The sequence below is a fragment of the Silene latifolia genome, chromosome X (genome assembly GCF_048544455.1).
Source record: "Silene latifolia isolate original U9 population chromosome X, ASM4854445v1, whole genome shotgun sequence".
NCBI classification, from domain to species: domain Eukaryota; kingdom Viridiplantae; phylum Streptophyta; class Magnoliopsida; order Caryophyllales; family Caryophyllaceae; genus Silene; species Silene latifolia.
Genome location: NC_133537.1, coordinates 343,186,475 through 343,201,318, shown reverse-complemented (window position 1 = coordinate 343,201,318; position 14,844 = coordinate 343,186,475). Strand labels below are relative to the sequence as shown.

The window sequence follows — 14,844 nt, the reverse complement described above, 5'->3', positions numbered from 1 at the left end:
TCGTGAAAAATGTGTTAAAGCTCGTTATTTGAGGTGAAATCGAACAGGTTGATTCTTGAAATCGAACAGGTTTATTCTGAAATGAGCTCGGACGCGTGATTTTAAAACAGGAGAAAAAGAAACAGTTCCGATTTACGACCTTCCGAACGGCTGAAATTGAAGTGTATAATACACGGTTTTTCGGGATTCCGGGGTCCCGGAATAAAATTCTCCGGAAATCACATAGAAAGTTCCTCGGGTCAGATAAAGTGGCCACGCAAAGTTTGAGCACCAACGGAAGACATTAGGGGGTGCCGGTGTGCCACAAACCAGCATTCGTCGAAACTCGGATTATCGTGAAAAATGTGTTAAAGCTCGTTATTTGAGGCTGAAATCGAACAGGTTGATTCCTGAAATCGAACAGGTTGATTACTCAATTGAGCTCGGACGCGTGATTGAAAAACAGGGCGAAAAAGAAACAGGTTCCGGTACGACCTTCCGAACGGCTGAAATTGAAGTGTATTAATACACGGTTTTTCGGGATTCCGAGGTCCCGGAATAAAGTTCTCCGGAAATCACATAGAAAGTTCCTCGAGTCAGATAAAGCGGCCACGCAAAGTTTGAGCACCAACGGAAGACATTTAGGGTTGCCGGTGTGCCACAAACCAAAGATTCACGAAACTCCTGATTATCGTGAAAATGTGTTAAAGCTCGTTATTTGAGGCTGAAACGATTAGGGCTGATTCCGAAATCGAACAGGTTGATTCCTGAAATGAGCTCGGACGCGTGATTGAAAAACAGGAAGAAAAAGAAACAGGTTCCGATACGACCTTCCGAACGGCTGAAATTGAAGTGTATAATACACGGTTTTTCGGGATTCCAGGGTCCCGGAAATCACATAAAAAGTCCTCGGATCAAATAAAGCGGGCACGCAAAGTTTGGGCACCAACGGAAGACATTTGGGGGTGCCGGTGTGCCTGAAAACCAAAGATTCGCCGAAACTCGGATTATCGTGAAAAATGTGTTAAAGCTCGTTATTTGAGGTCAAAATCGAACAAAGTTGATTCTTGAAATCGAATGGTTTATTCCTGAAATGAGCTCGGACGCGTGATTTTAAAACAGGAGAAAAAGAAACAGTTCCGGTTTACGACCTTCCGAACGGTGAAATTGAAGTGTATAATACACGGTTTTTCGGGATTCCGGTCCTGAAATAAAATTCTCCTAAATCACATAGAAAGTTCCTCGGGTCAGATAAAGTGGCCACGCAAAGTTTGAGCACCAACGGAAGACATTAGGGGTGCCGGTGTGCCCTACAAACCAAAGATTCGCCAAACTCGAATTATCGTGAAAAATGTGTTAAAGCTCGTTATTTGAGGCTGAAATCGAACAGGTTGATTCCTGAAATGGAACAGGTTTATTCCTGAAATAAGCTCGGACGCGTGATTTTAAAACAGGGAGAAAAAGAAACAGGTTCCTGATTTACCTTCCGAACGGTGAAATTGAAGTGTATAATACACGGTTTTTCGGGATTCCGGGGTCCCGAAATAAAATTCTCCGGAAATCACATAGAAAGTTCCTCGGTCAGATAAAGTGGCCACGAAAAGTTTGAGCACCAACGGAAGACATTTGGGGGTGCCGGTGTGCCACAAACCAGCATTCGCCGAAACTCGGATTATCGTGAAAAATGTGTTAAAGGTCGTTATTTGAGGCTGAAATCGAACAGGTTGATTCCTGAAATGAGCTCGGACGCGTGATTGAAAACCAGGGAGAAAAAGAAATAGGTTCCGGTACGACCTTCCGAACGGCTGAAATTGAAGTGTATTAATACACGGTTTTTCGGGATTCCGAGGTCCCGGAATAAAGTTCTCCGGAAATCACATAGAAAGTTCCTCGAGTCAGATAAAGCGGCCACGCAAAGTTTGAGCACCAACGGAAGACATTTAGGGTTGCTTAGTGTGCCACAAACCAAAGATTCGCCAAACTCGATTATCGTGAAAAATGTGTTAAAGCTCGTTATTTGAGGCTGAAATCGATTAGGCTGATTCCTGAAATCGAACAGGTTGATTCCTGAAATGAGCTCGGACGCGTGATTGAAAAACAGGAAGAAAAAGAAACAGGTTCCGATACGACCTTCCGAACGGCTGAAATTGAAGTGTATAATACACGGTTTTTCGGGATTCCAGGGTCCCGGAAATCACATAAAAAGTCCTCGGATCAAATAAAGCGGGCACGCAAAGTTTGGGCACCAACGGAAGACATTTGGGGGTGCCGGTGTGCCACAAACCAGCATTCGCCGAAACTCGAATTATCGTGAAAAATGTGTTAAAGCTCGTTATTTGAGGCTGAAATCGAACAGGTTGATTCTTGAAATCGAACAGGTTTATTCCTGAAATGAGCTCGGACGCGTGATTTTAAAACAGGGAGAAAAAGAAACAGGTTCCGGTACGACCTTCCGAACGGCTGAAATTGAAGTGTATAATACACGGTTTTTCGGGATTCCGGGGTCCCAGAATAAAATTCTCCGGAAATCACATAGAAAGTTCCTCGGGTCAGATAAAGTGGCCACGCAAAGTTTGAGCACCAACGGAAGACATTAGGGGGTGCCGGTGTGCCACAAACCAGCATTCGCCGAAACTCGAATTATCGTGAAAAATGTGTTAAAGCTCGTTATTTGAGGCTGAAATCGAACAGGTTGATTCCTGAAATGAGCTCGGACGCGTGATTGAAAAACAGGGAGAAAAAGAAACAGGTTCCGGTACGACCTTCCGAACGGCTGAAATTGAAGTTTGAGCACCAACGGAAGACATTTGGGGGTTTTTGGGAATTCCGGAGTCTCGGAATAAAATTCTCCATAAATCGCATAGAAAGTTCCTCGGGTCAGATAAAGCGGCCACGCAAAGTTTGAGCAACAACGGAAGACATTTGGGGGTGCCGGTGTGCCACAAACCAGCATTCGCCGAAACTCGGATTATCGTGAAAAATGTGTTAAAGCTCGTTATTTGAGGCTGAAAACGAACAGGTTGATTCCTGAAATCGAACAGGTTGATTCGTGAAATGAGTTCGGACGCGTGATTGAAAAACAGGGAGAAAAAGAAACAGTTCCTAAGTGACGACCTTCCTCCTGACAAAAATTGAAGTGTATATACACGGTTTTTGGGAATTCCGGAGTCTCGGAATAAAATTCTCCATAAATCACATAGAAAGTTCCTCGGGTCAGATAAAGCGACCACGCAAAGTTTGAGCACCAACGGAAGACATTTGGGGGTGCCGGTGTGCCACAAACCAGCATTCGTCGAAACTCGGATTATCGTGAAAAATGTGTTAAAGCTCGTTATTTGAGGCTGAAATCGAACAGGTTGATTCCTGAAATCGAACAGGTTGATTACTCAATTAAGCTCGGACGCGTGATTGAAAAACAGGGCGAAAAAGAAACAGGTTCCGGTACGACCTTCCGAACGGATGAAATTGAAGTGTATAATACACGGTTTTTCGGGATTCTGGGGTCCCGGAACGAAATTCTCCGAAAATCACATAGAAAGTTTCTCGGGTGAGATAAAGCGGACACGCAAAGTTTGAGCACCAACGGAAGACATTTGGGGGTGCCGGTGTGCCACAAACCAGCATTCGCCGAAACTCGGATTATCGTGAAAAATGTGTTAAAGCTCGTTATTTGAGGCTGAAATCGAACAGGTTGATTCCTGAAATGAGCTCGGACGCGTGATTGAAAAACAGGAGAAAAAGAAACAGGTTCCGTGCGACCTTCCGAACTACTGAAATTGAAGTGTATAATACACGGTTTTGGGAATTCTTGAGTCTCGGAAAAAATTCTGCAGAAATCACATAGAAAGTTCCTCGGGTCAGATAAAGCGGCCACGCAAAGTTTGAGCACCAACGGAAGACATTTGGGGGTGCCGGTGTGCCACAAATCAGCATTCGCCAAAACTCGGATTATCGTGAAAAATTTGTTAAAGGTCGTTATTTGAGGCTGAAATCGAACAAAGTTGATTCTGAAATGAGCTCGGACGCGTGATTGAAAAACAGGGAGAAAAAGAAACAAGTTCCTGTACGACCTTCCGAACGGCTGAAATTGAAGTGTATTAATACACGGTTTTTCGGGATTCCGAGGTCCCGGAATAAAGTTCTCCGGAAATCACATAGAAAGTTCCTCGAGTCAGATAAAGCGGCCACGCAAAGTTTGAGCACCAACGGAAGACATTTAGGGTTGCGGTGTGCCTACAAACCAAAGATTCGCCGAAACTCGGATTATCGTGAAAATGTGTTAAAGCTCGTTATTTGAGGTCGAAATCGATTAGGGCTGATTCCTGAAATCGAACAGGTTGATTCCTGAAATGAGCTCGGACGCGTGATTGAAAAACAGAAGAAAAAGAAACCGGTTCCGATACGACCTTCGAACTACCAAATTGAAGTGTATAATACACGGTTTTTCGGGATTCCAGGGTCCCTAAATCACATAAAAAGTCCTCGGATCAAATAAAGCGGGCACGCAAAGTTTGGGCACCAACGGAAGACATTTGGGGGTGCCGGTGTGCCACAAACCAAAGATTCGCAAAACTCGAATTATCGTGAAAAATGTGTTAAAGCTCGTTATTTGAGGTCAAATCGAACAGTTGATTCTTGAAATCGAACAGGTTTATTCCTGAAATGAGCTCGGACGCGTGATTTTAAAACAGGGGAAAAAAGAAACAGGTTCCGGTACGACCTTCCGAACGGCTGAAATTGATGTGTATAATACACGGTTTTTCGGGATTCCGGGGTCCCGGAATAAAATTCTCCGGAAATCACATAGAAAGTTCCTCGGGTCAGATAAAGTGGCCACGCAAAGTTTGAGCACCAACGGAAGACATTAGGGGGTGCCGGTGTGCCACAAACCAGCATTCGCCGAAACTCGAATTATCGTGAAAAATGTGTTAAAGCTCGTTATTTGAGGCTGAAATCGAACAGGTTGATTCCTGAAATGGAACAGGTTTATTCCTGAAATAAGCTCGGACGCGTGATTTTAAAACAGGGAGAAAAAGAAACAGGTTCCGGTACGACCTTCCGAACGGCTGAAATTGAAGTGTATAATACACGGTTTTTCGGGATTCTGGGGTCCCGAAATAAAATTCTCCGGAAATCACATAGAAAGTTCCTCGGGTCAGATAAAGTGGCCACGAAAAGTTTGAGCACCAACGGAAGACATTTGGGGGTGCCGGTGTGTCACAAACCAGCATTCGCCGAAACTCGGATTATCGTGAAATATGTGTTAAAGCTCGTTATTTGAGGCTGAAATCGAACAGGTTGATTCGTGAAATGAGTTCGGACGCGTGATTGAAAAACAGGGAGAAAAAGAAACAGGTTCCGGTACGACCTTCCAGACGGCTGAAATTGAAGTGTATAATACACGGTTTTTGGGAATTCCGGAGTCTCGGAATAAAATTCTCCATAAATCACATAGAAAGTTCCTCGGGTCAGATAAAGCGGCCACGCAAAGTTTAAGCACCAACGGAAGACATTTGGGGGTGCCGGAGTGCCACAAACCAGCATTCGTCGAAACTCGGATTATCGTGAAAAATGTGTTAAAGCTCGTTATTTGAGGCTGAAATCGAACAGGTTGATTCCTGAAATCGAACAGGTTGATTCCTGAAATCGAACAGGTTGATTCCTCAAATGAGCTCGGACGCGTGATTGAAAAACAAGGAGAAAAAGAAACAGGTTCCGGTACGACCTTCCGAACGGATGAAATTGAAGTGTATAAGCCCCAGGCCATGCTATGAAATGATATTGGAAAAATGCTATGAAATGATGAAATGATAACCTAACAACTAGTATTGAAAGCTGGTCTCCCTTTGATTGAGGGAGGTTGACGTCTAGTCAATCCTTTCCCTACTTTCTTTCCGAAAAAAAAAATGAAATCACTATCTAAGTAAAGCTTTGTCTGTAATTTCTCTGGCCCCAAGGGAGCGTCTTTATGAGCTCGCCATTTCCCGCCTCTCGCACCGCGAAAGTCGGTGTGCGACTCCATATGAGGACCTCCTTCCCTTCGCCCACTCTCCGTTCACACGGTTCTCAAAGCGAGGAGGAAGGGTGAGCAGGAGGTACCACGAGCCCTCCGCCCCACACTTACTTGAGCGGACTGTAAGCAAGTGTAGTTCACCGGTTTCACCGAATGCTCTTATCTCTCGGCAAAGATCGTGTGAGTGTGCAGTTATGCTTTGGATGCTTCGCCATAGAATAGATCAACTCAGTTCCCTTTCTTGCTTTTTTTTAGCTTTTTTTTTATAGGTTTTCCGGTGCACTCGCTTTATATCTCCGACACACAAGGAAAGACGCGGTGGGGAAGAAAGCGACCCTAGCCTCTGTCCGGCCGATCATTCCGCTGGCATCTCGCATTCACGCCCTCGTTTGATCGCGCTCGGGGATGTAGTTGTAGATACGTTAGTCTTAGTGGGTCGTTGGCTCCACCTGTTATCTCCTTCTACGACATGTTGTTGTCGTCGCCATATTATATATGTCACTTAGTCATCTCTGTCATTGCTGGGTCAAGATCTCCGAAATAAACGGAGGACTTCATTCGATGACTCCGCGATCGCCCTCTAAACGATCAAAATAAGGTAAAGCTTGAAGATAAGTTTTGTACTCTATTAATTTCTCGGTCCCTCTAGTCGGGTGAGCGCCGGCCGTATTTCGACCGATCCCCTAAAAACCGTACGTGCGGGTCTCCCGCATGCGGCTCACGCCATTCGAGGTGGCTCACCCAAATTCCTACGGACCTGTAGTCAAATTAATTGAAACTGCTCGCATAACATAATAAGAAGCAAATTCGCGTGTAGGCGCGGCTATTGCCCTGTTGTACCGTTGACTCTATTTGTTCATGGAATTTTTTTTTACATTCTTTTTTACATTATATATATATATAGGCTGGCTCGCTTCCTATTTTTCTAAGAATTCATGCACTTTCCTTTACCCCATAGGTTCTTTTCTAATAGGTAAAAGCCTATAAATTCCGAAATTCCGTCAAATGACCTGGCCTCTCCTGGCTCTTCTACCGTCCGGTTCCTCCCTATGCTATGCTCCTCGGCGCGGGCCTACCACGCTTCGCGCTGCGGCGTTTTCGCCAGACGGTCTTTGCCGAGAGTGCCATCCTCCCGATGGTCAGATGGGCGGGTTGTCCCTAGCCGTCGCGTTACTGTTAGGCTATGGATTAGAGGAACAAATGTAGTTAAATGGGACAGCAGGCGGGTTACACGTTCCACTGTGCCGAGATGTGAGGTGCAGGTGGTGATGATCACCCCGGGGTATGCGCTAGCGCCCTTGACAGGCACTCCAGATACACGGTTTTTCGGGATTCTGGGGTCCCGAAACGAAATTCTCCGAAAATCACATAGAAAGTTTCTCGGGTGAGATAAAGCGGCCACGCAAAGTTTGAGCACCAACGGAAGACATTTGGGGGTGCCGGTGTGCCACAAACCAAAGATTCGCGAAACTCGGATTATCGTGAAAAATGTGTTAAAGCTCGTTATTTGAGGCTGAAATCGAACAGGTTGATTCCTGAAATGAGCTCGGACGCGTGATTGAAAAACAGGGAGAAAAAGAAACAGGTTCCGGTACGACCTTCCGAACGGCTGAAATTGAAGTGTATAATACACGGTTTTTGGGAATTCCGGAGTCTCGGAATAAAATTCTCCAGAAATAACATAGAAAGTTCCTCGGGTCAGATAAAGCGGCCACGCAATGTTTGAGCACCAACGGAAGACATTTGGGGGTGCCGGTGTGCCACAAACCACCATTCGCCGAAACTCGGATTATCGTGAAAAATGTGTTAAAGCTCGTTATTTAAGGCTGAAATCGAACGGGTTGATTCCTGAAATGAACTCGGACGCGTGATTGAAAACCAGGGAGAAAAAGAAACAGGTTCCGGTACGACCTTACGAACGGCTGAAATTGAAGTGTATTAATACACGGTTTTTCGGGATTCCGAGGTCCCGGAATAAAATTCTCCGGAAATCAAATAGAAAGTTCCTCGAGTCAGATAAAGCGGCCACGCAAAGTTTGAGCACCAACGGAAGACATTTGGGGGTGCCGGTGTGCTACAAACCAGCATTCGCCGAAACTCGGATTATCGTGAAAAATGTGTTAAAGCTCGTTATTTGAGGCTGAAATCGAACAGGTTGATTCCTGAAATGAGCTCGGACGCGTGATTGAAAAACAGGGAGAAAAAGAAACAGGTTCCGGTACGACCTTCCGAACGGCTGAAATTGAAGTGTATAATACACGGTTTTTGGGAATTCGGAGTCTCGGAAAAATTCTCCGAAAATCACATAGAAAGTTCCTCGGGTCGATAAAGCGGCCACGCAAAGTTTGAGCACCAACGGAAGACATTTGGGGGTGCCGGTGTGCCTGACAAACCAAAGATTCGCAAAACTCGGATTATCGTGAAAATGTGTTAAAGCTCGTTATTTGAGGCTGAAATCGAACAGGTTGATTCCCGAAATGAGCTCGGACGCGTGATTGAAAAACAGGAGAAAAAGAAACAGGTTCCGGATTTACCTTCCGAACGGCCGAAATTGAAGTGTATAATACACGGTTTTGGGAATTCGGAGTCTCGGAATAAAATTCTCCAGAAATCACATAGAAAGTTCCTCGGGTCTGATAAAGCGACCACGCAAAGTTTGAGCACCAACGGAAGACATTTGGGGGTGCCGGTGTGCCACAAACTAGCATTCGCCGAAACTCGGATTATCGTGAAAAATGTGTTAAAGCTCGTTATTTGAGGCTGAAATCGAACAGGTTGATTCTTGAAATGAACTCGGACGCGTGATTGAAAACCAGGGAGAAAAAGAAACAGGTTCCGGTACGACCTTACGAACGGCTGAAATTGAAGTGTATTAATACACGGTTTTTCGGGATTCCGAGGTCCCGGAATAAAATTCTCCGGAAATCAAATAGAAAGTTCCTCGAGTCAGATAAAGCGGCCACGCAAAGTTTGAGCACCAACGGAAGACATTTGGGGTGCCGGTGTGCCACAAACCAGCATTCGCCGAAACTCGGATTATCGTGAAAAATGTGTTAAAGCTCGTTATTTGAGGCTGAAATCGAACAGGTTGATTCCTGAAATGAGCTCGGACGCGTGATTGAAAAACAGGGAGAAAAAGAAACAGGTTCCGGTACGACCTTCCGAACGGCTGAAATTGAAGTGTATAATACACGGTTTTTGGGAATTCCGGAGTCTCGGAAAAAAATTATCCAGAAATCACATAGAAAGTTCCTCGGGTCAGATAAATCGGCCACGCAAAGTTTGAGCACCAACGGAAGACATTTGGGGGTGCCGGTGTGCCACAAACCAGCATTCGCCGAAACTCGGATTATCGTGAAAAATGTGTTAAAGGTCGTTATTTGAGGCTGAAATCGAACAGGTTGATTCCTGAAATGAGCTCGGACGCGTGATTGAAAACCAGGGAGAAAAAGAAACAGGTTCCGGTACGACCTTCCGAACGGTACAAATTGAAGTGTATTAATACACGGTTTTTCGGGATTCCGAGGTCCCGGAATAAAGTTCTCCGGAAATCACATAGAAAGTTCCTCGAGTCAGATAAAGCGGCCACGCAAAGTTTGAGCACCAACGGAAGACATTTAGGGTTGCCGGTGTGCCACAAACCAGCATTCGCCGAAACTCGGATTATCGTGAAAAATGTGTTAAAGCTCGTTATTTGAGGCTGAAATCGATTAGGCTGATTCCTGAAATCGAACAGGTTGATTCCTGAAATGAGCTCGGACGCGTGATTGAAAAACAGGAAGAAAAAGAAACAGGTTCCGATACGACCTTCCGAACGGCTGAAATTGAAGTGTATAATACACGGTTTTTCGGGATTCCAGGGTCCCGGAATAAAATTCTCCGGAAATTACATAAAAAGTCCTCGGATCAAATAAAGCGGCCACGCAAAGTTTGGGCACCAACGGAAGACATTAGGGGGTGCCGGTGTGCCACAAACCAGCATTCGCCGAAACTCGAATTATCGTGAAAAATGTGTTAAAGCTCGTTATTTGAGACTGAAATCGAACAGGTTGATTCCTGAAATCGAACAGGTTTATTCCTGAAATGAGCTCGGACGCGTGATTTTAAAAGAGGGAGAAAAAGAAACAGGTTCCGGTACGACCTTCCGAACGGCTGAAATTGAAGTGTATAATACACGGTTTTTCGGGATTCTGGGGTCCCGAAATAAAATTCTCCGGAAATCACATAGAAAGTTCCTCGGGTCAGATAAAGTGGCCACGCAAAGTTTGAGCACCAACGGAAGACATTTGGGGGTGCCGGTGTGCCACAACCAGCATTCGCCGAAACTCGGATTATCGTGAAAAATGTGTTAAAGCTCGTTATTTGAGGCTGAAATCGAACAGGTTGATTCGTGAAATGAGTTCGGACGCGTGATTGAAAAACAGGGAGAAAAAGAAACAGTTCCTGATTTACCTTCCTGGACGGTGAAAATTGAAGTGTATAATACACGGTTTTGGGAATTCTGAGTCTCGAATAAAATTCTCCATAAATCACATAGAAAGTTCCTCGGGTCAGATAAAGCGGCCACGCAAAGTTTGAAGACCAACGGAAGACATTTGGGGGTGCCGGTGTGCCAAAACCAAAGATTCGTCGAAACTCGGATTATCGTGAAAAATGTGTTAAAGCTCGTTATTTGAGGTCAAATCGAACAAGTTGATTCCCAAATCGAACAAAGTTGATTCCTCAAATGAGCCTGGACGCGTGATTGAAAAACAGGGAGAAAAAGAAACAGGTTCCGGTACGACCTTCCGAACGGATGAAATTGAAGTGTATAATACACGGTTTTTCGGGATTCTAAGGTCCCGAAACGAAATTCTCCGAAAATCACATAGAAAGTTTCTCGGGTGAGATAAAGCGGCCACGCAAAGTTTGAGCACCAACGGAAGACATTTGGGGGTGCCGGTGTGCCACAAACGAGCATTCGCCGAAACTCGGATTATCGTGAAAAATGTGTTAAAGCTCGTTATTTGAGGCTGAAATCGAACAGGTTGATTCCTGAAATGAGCTCGGACGCGTGATTGAAAAACAGGGAGAAAAAGAAACAGGTTCCGGTACGACCTTCCGAACGGCTGAAATTGAAGTGTATAATATACGGTTTTTGGTAATTTCGGAGTCTCGGAATAAAATTCTCCAGAAATCACATAGAAAGTTCCTCGGGTCAGATAAAGCGGCCACGCAAAGTTTGAGCACCAACGGAAGACATTTGGGGGTGCCGGTGTGCCACAAACCAGCATTCGCCGAAACTCGGATTATCGTGAAAAATGTGTTAAAGCTCGTTATTTCAGGCTGAAATCGAACAGGTTGATTCCTGAAATGAACTCGGACGCGTGATTGAAAACCAGGGAGAAAAAGAAACAGGTTCCGGTACGACCTTACGAACGGCTGAAATTGAAGTGTATTAATACACGGTTTTTCGGGATTCCGAGGTCCCGGAATAAAATTCTCCGGAAATCACATAGAAAGTTCCTCGAGTCAGATAAAGCGGCCACGCAATGTTTGAGCACCAACGGAAGACATTTGGGGGTGCCGGTGTGCCATAAACCAGCATTCGCCGAAACTCGGATTATCGTGAAAAATGTGTTAAAGCTCGTTATTTGAGGCTGAAATCGAACAGGTTGATTCCTGAAATGAACTCGGACGCGTGATTGAAAACCAGGGAGAAAAAGAAACAGGTTCCGATACGACCTTCCGAACGGCTGAAATTGAAGTGTATAATACACGGTTTTTCAGGATTCCGGGGTCCCGGAATAAAATTCTCCGGAAATCACATAAAAAGTCCTCGGATCAAATAAAGCGGCCACGCAAAGTTTGGGCACCAACGGAAGACATTTGGGGGTGCCGGTGTGCCACTAAACTCGAATTATCGTGAAAAATGTGTTAAAGCTCGTTATTTGAGGCTAAAATCGAACAGGTTGATTCCTGAAATCGAACAGGTTTATTCTTGAAATGAGCTCGGACGCGTGATTTTAAAACAAGGAGAAAAAGAAACAGGTTCCGGTACGACCTTCCGAACGGCTGAAATTGAAGTGTATAATACACGGTTTTTCGGGATTCCGGGGTCCCGGAATAAAATTCTCCGGAAATCACATAGAAAGTTCCTCGGGTCAGATAAAGTGGCCACGCAAAGTTTGAGCCCCAACGGAAGACATTTGGGGGTGCCGGTGTGCCACAAACCGGCATTCGCCAAAACTCGGATTATCGTGAAAAATGTGTTAAAGCTCGTTATTTGAGGCTGAAATCGAACAGGTTGATTCGTGAAATGAGTTCGGACGCGTGATTGAAAAACAGGTAGAAAAAGAAACAGGTTCCGGTACGACCTTCCGAACGGCTGAAATTGAAGTGTATAATACACGGTTTTTGGGAATTCCGGAGTCTCAGAATAAAATTCTCCATAAATCACATAGAAATTTCCTCGGGTCAGATAAAGCGGCCACGCAAAGTTTGAGCACCAACGGAAGACATTTAGGGGTGCCGGTGTGTCACAAACCAGCATTCGTCGAAACTCGGATTATCGTGAAAAATGTGTTAAAGCTCGTTATTTGAGGCTGAAATCGAACAGGTTGATTCCTGAAATCGAACAGGTTGATACGAGAAATGAGCTCGGACGCGTGATTTAAAAACAGGGAGAAAAAAAAACAGGGTCCGGTACGACCTTCCGAACGGCTGAAATTGAAGTTTATAATACACGATTTTTCGGGATTCCGGGGTCCCGGAATAAAATTCTCCGGAAATCACATAGAAAGTTCCTCAGATCAGATAAAGCGGCCATGCAAAGTTTGACCACCAACGGAAGACATTTGGGGGTGTCGTTGTGCCACAAACCAGCATTCGCCGAAACTCGGATTATCGTGAAAATGTGTTAAAACTCGTTATTTGAGGTCAAAATCGAACAGGTTGATTCCTGAAATCGAATAGGTTGATTCCTGAAATGAGCTCGGACGCGCGATTGAAAAACAGGGAGAAAAAGAAACAGGGTCCGGTACGACCTTCCGAACGGCTGAAATTGAAGTGTATAATACACGGTTTTTCGGATTCCGGTCCCTGAACAAAATTCTCCGGAAATCACATAGAAAGTTCCTCGGGTCAGATAAAGCGGCCACGCAAAGTTTGAGCACCAACGGAAGACATTTTGGGGTGTCGGTGTGCCACAAACCAACATTCGCCGAAACTCGGTTTATCGTGAAAAATGTGTTAAAGCTCGTTATTTGAGGTTGAAATCGAACAGGTTGATTCTTGAAATCGAACAGGTTGATTCCTGAAATGAGCTCAGACGCGTGATTGAAAAACTGGGAGAAAAAGAAACAGGGTCCGGTACGACCATCCGAACGGCTGAAATTTAAGTGTATATTCACGGTTTTTCGGGATTCCGGGGTCACGGAACAAAATTTTCCGGAAATCACATAGAAAGTTCCTCGGGTCATATAAAGAAGCCACTCAAAATTTGAGCACCAACGGAATACGTTTGGGGGTGCCGGTGTGCCACAAACCAGCATTCGCCGAAACTCGGATTATCGTGAAAAATGTGTTAAAACTGGATATTTGAGGCTGAAATCGAACAGGTTGATTCCTAAAATCGAACAGGTTGATTCCTGAAATGAGCTCGGACGCGTGATTGAAAAACAGGGAGAAAAAGAAACAGGTCCTAGATTTACCTTCCGAACGTACAAAATTGAAGTGTATATACACGGTTTTTCGGGATTCCGGGGTCCCGAAACAAAATTCTTCGGAAATCACATAGAAAGTTCCTCGAGTTAGATAAAGCGGCCACGCAAAATTTGAGCACCAACGGAAGACATTTGGGGGGGTGCCGGTGTGCCACAAACCAGCATTCGCCGAAACTCGGATTATCGTGAAAAATTTGTAAGAGCTCGTTATTTGAGGCTGAAATCGAACAGGTTGATTCCTGAAATCGAACAGGTTGATACGTGAAATGAGCTCGGACGCGTGATTGAAAAACAGGGAGAAAAATAAACGGTGGTCCGCATTTAACTTCCGAACTTAGAGCCGAAATTGAAGTGTTTAATACACGGTTTTTCGGGATTCCGGGGTCACGGAACAAAATTCTCCGGAAATCACATAGAAAGTTCCTCGGGTCAGATAAAGCAGCCACGCAATATTTGAGCACCAACGGAAGACGTTTTGGGGTGCCGGTGTGCCACAAACCAGCATTCGCCGAAACTCGGATTATCGTGAAAAATGTGTTAAAACTCGTTATTTGAGGCTGAAATCGAACAGGTTGATTCCTGAAATCGAACGAGTTGATACGTGAAATGAGCTCGGACGCGTGATTGAAAAACAGGGAAAAAATAAACAGGGTCCGCATGACGACCTTCCGAACGGGCCAAATTGAAGTGTTTAATACACGGTTTTGCGGGATTCCGGGGTCCCGGAACAAAATTCTCCGGAAATCACATAGAAAGTTCCTCGGGTCAGATAAAGCGGCCACGCAAAATTTGAGCATCAACGGAAGACATTTGGGGGTGTCGGTGTGCCACAAACCAGCATTCGCCGAAACTCGGTTTATGGTGAAAAATGTGTTAAAGCTCGTTATTTGAGGCTGACATCGAACAGGTTGATTCCTGAAATCGAACAGGTTGATTCCTGAAATGAGCTCAGATGCGTGATTGAAAAACAGGGAGAAAAAGAAACAGGGTCCGGTACTACCTTCCGAACGGCTGAAAATGAAGTATATAATTCACGGTTTTTCGGGATTCCGGGGTCCCGGAACAAAATTCTCCGGAAATCACATAGAAAGTTCCTCGGGTCAGATAAAGCGGCCACGCAAAGTTTGAGCACCAACGGAAGACATTTGG

At 44.9% G+C, this 14,844-nt stretch overlaps 1 pseudogene; it reads left to right on the top strand.

Annotated features, from left to right (window-relative positions):
- The window catches only part of LOC141621086 (uncharacterized), an 89,470-nt pseudogene extending 82,881 nt beyond the window's left edge, over nt 1-6,589 (top strand).
- Nucleotides 6,590-14,844: the final 8,255 nt, after the last annotated feature.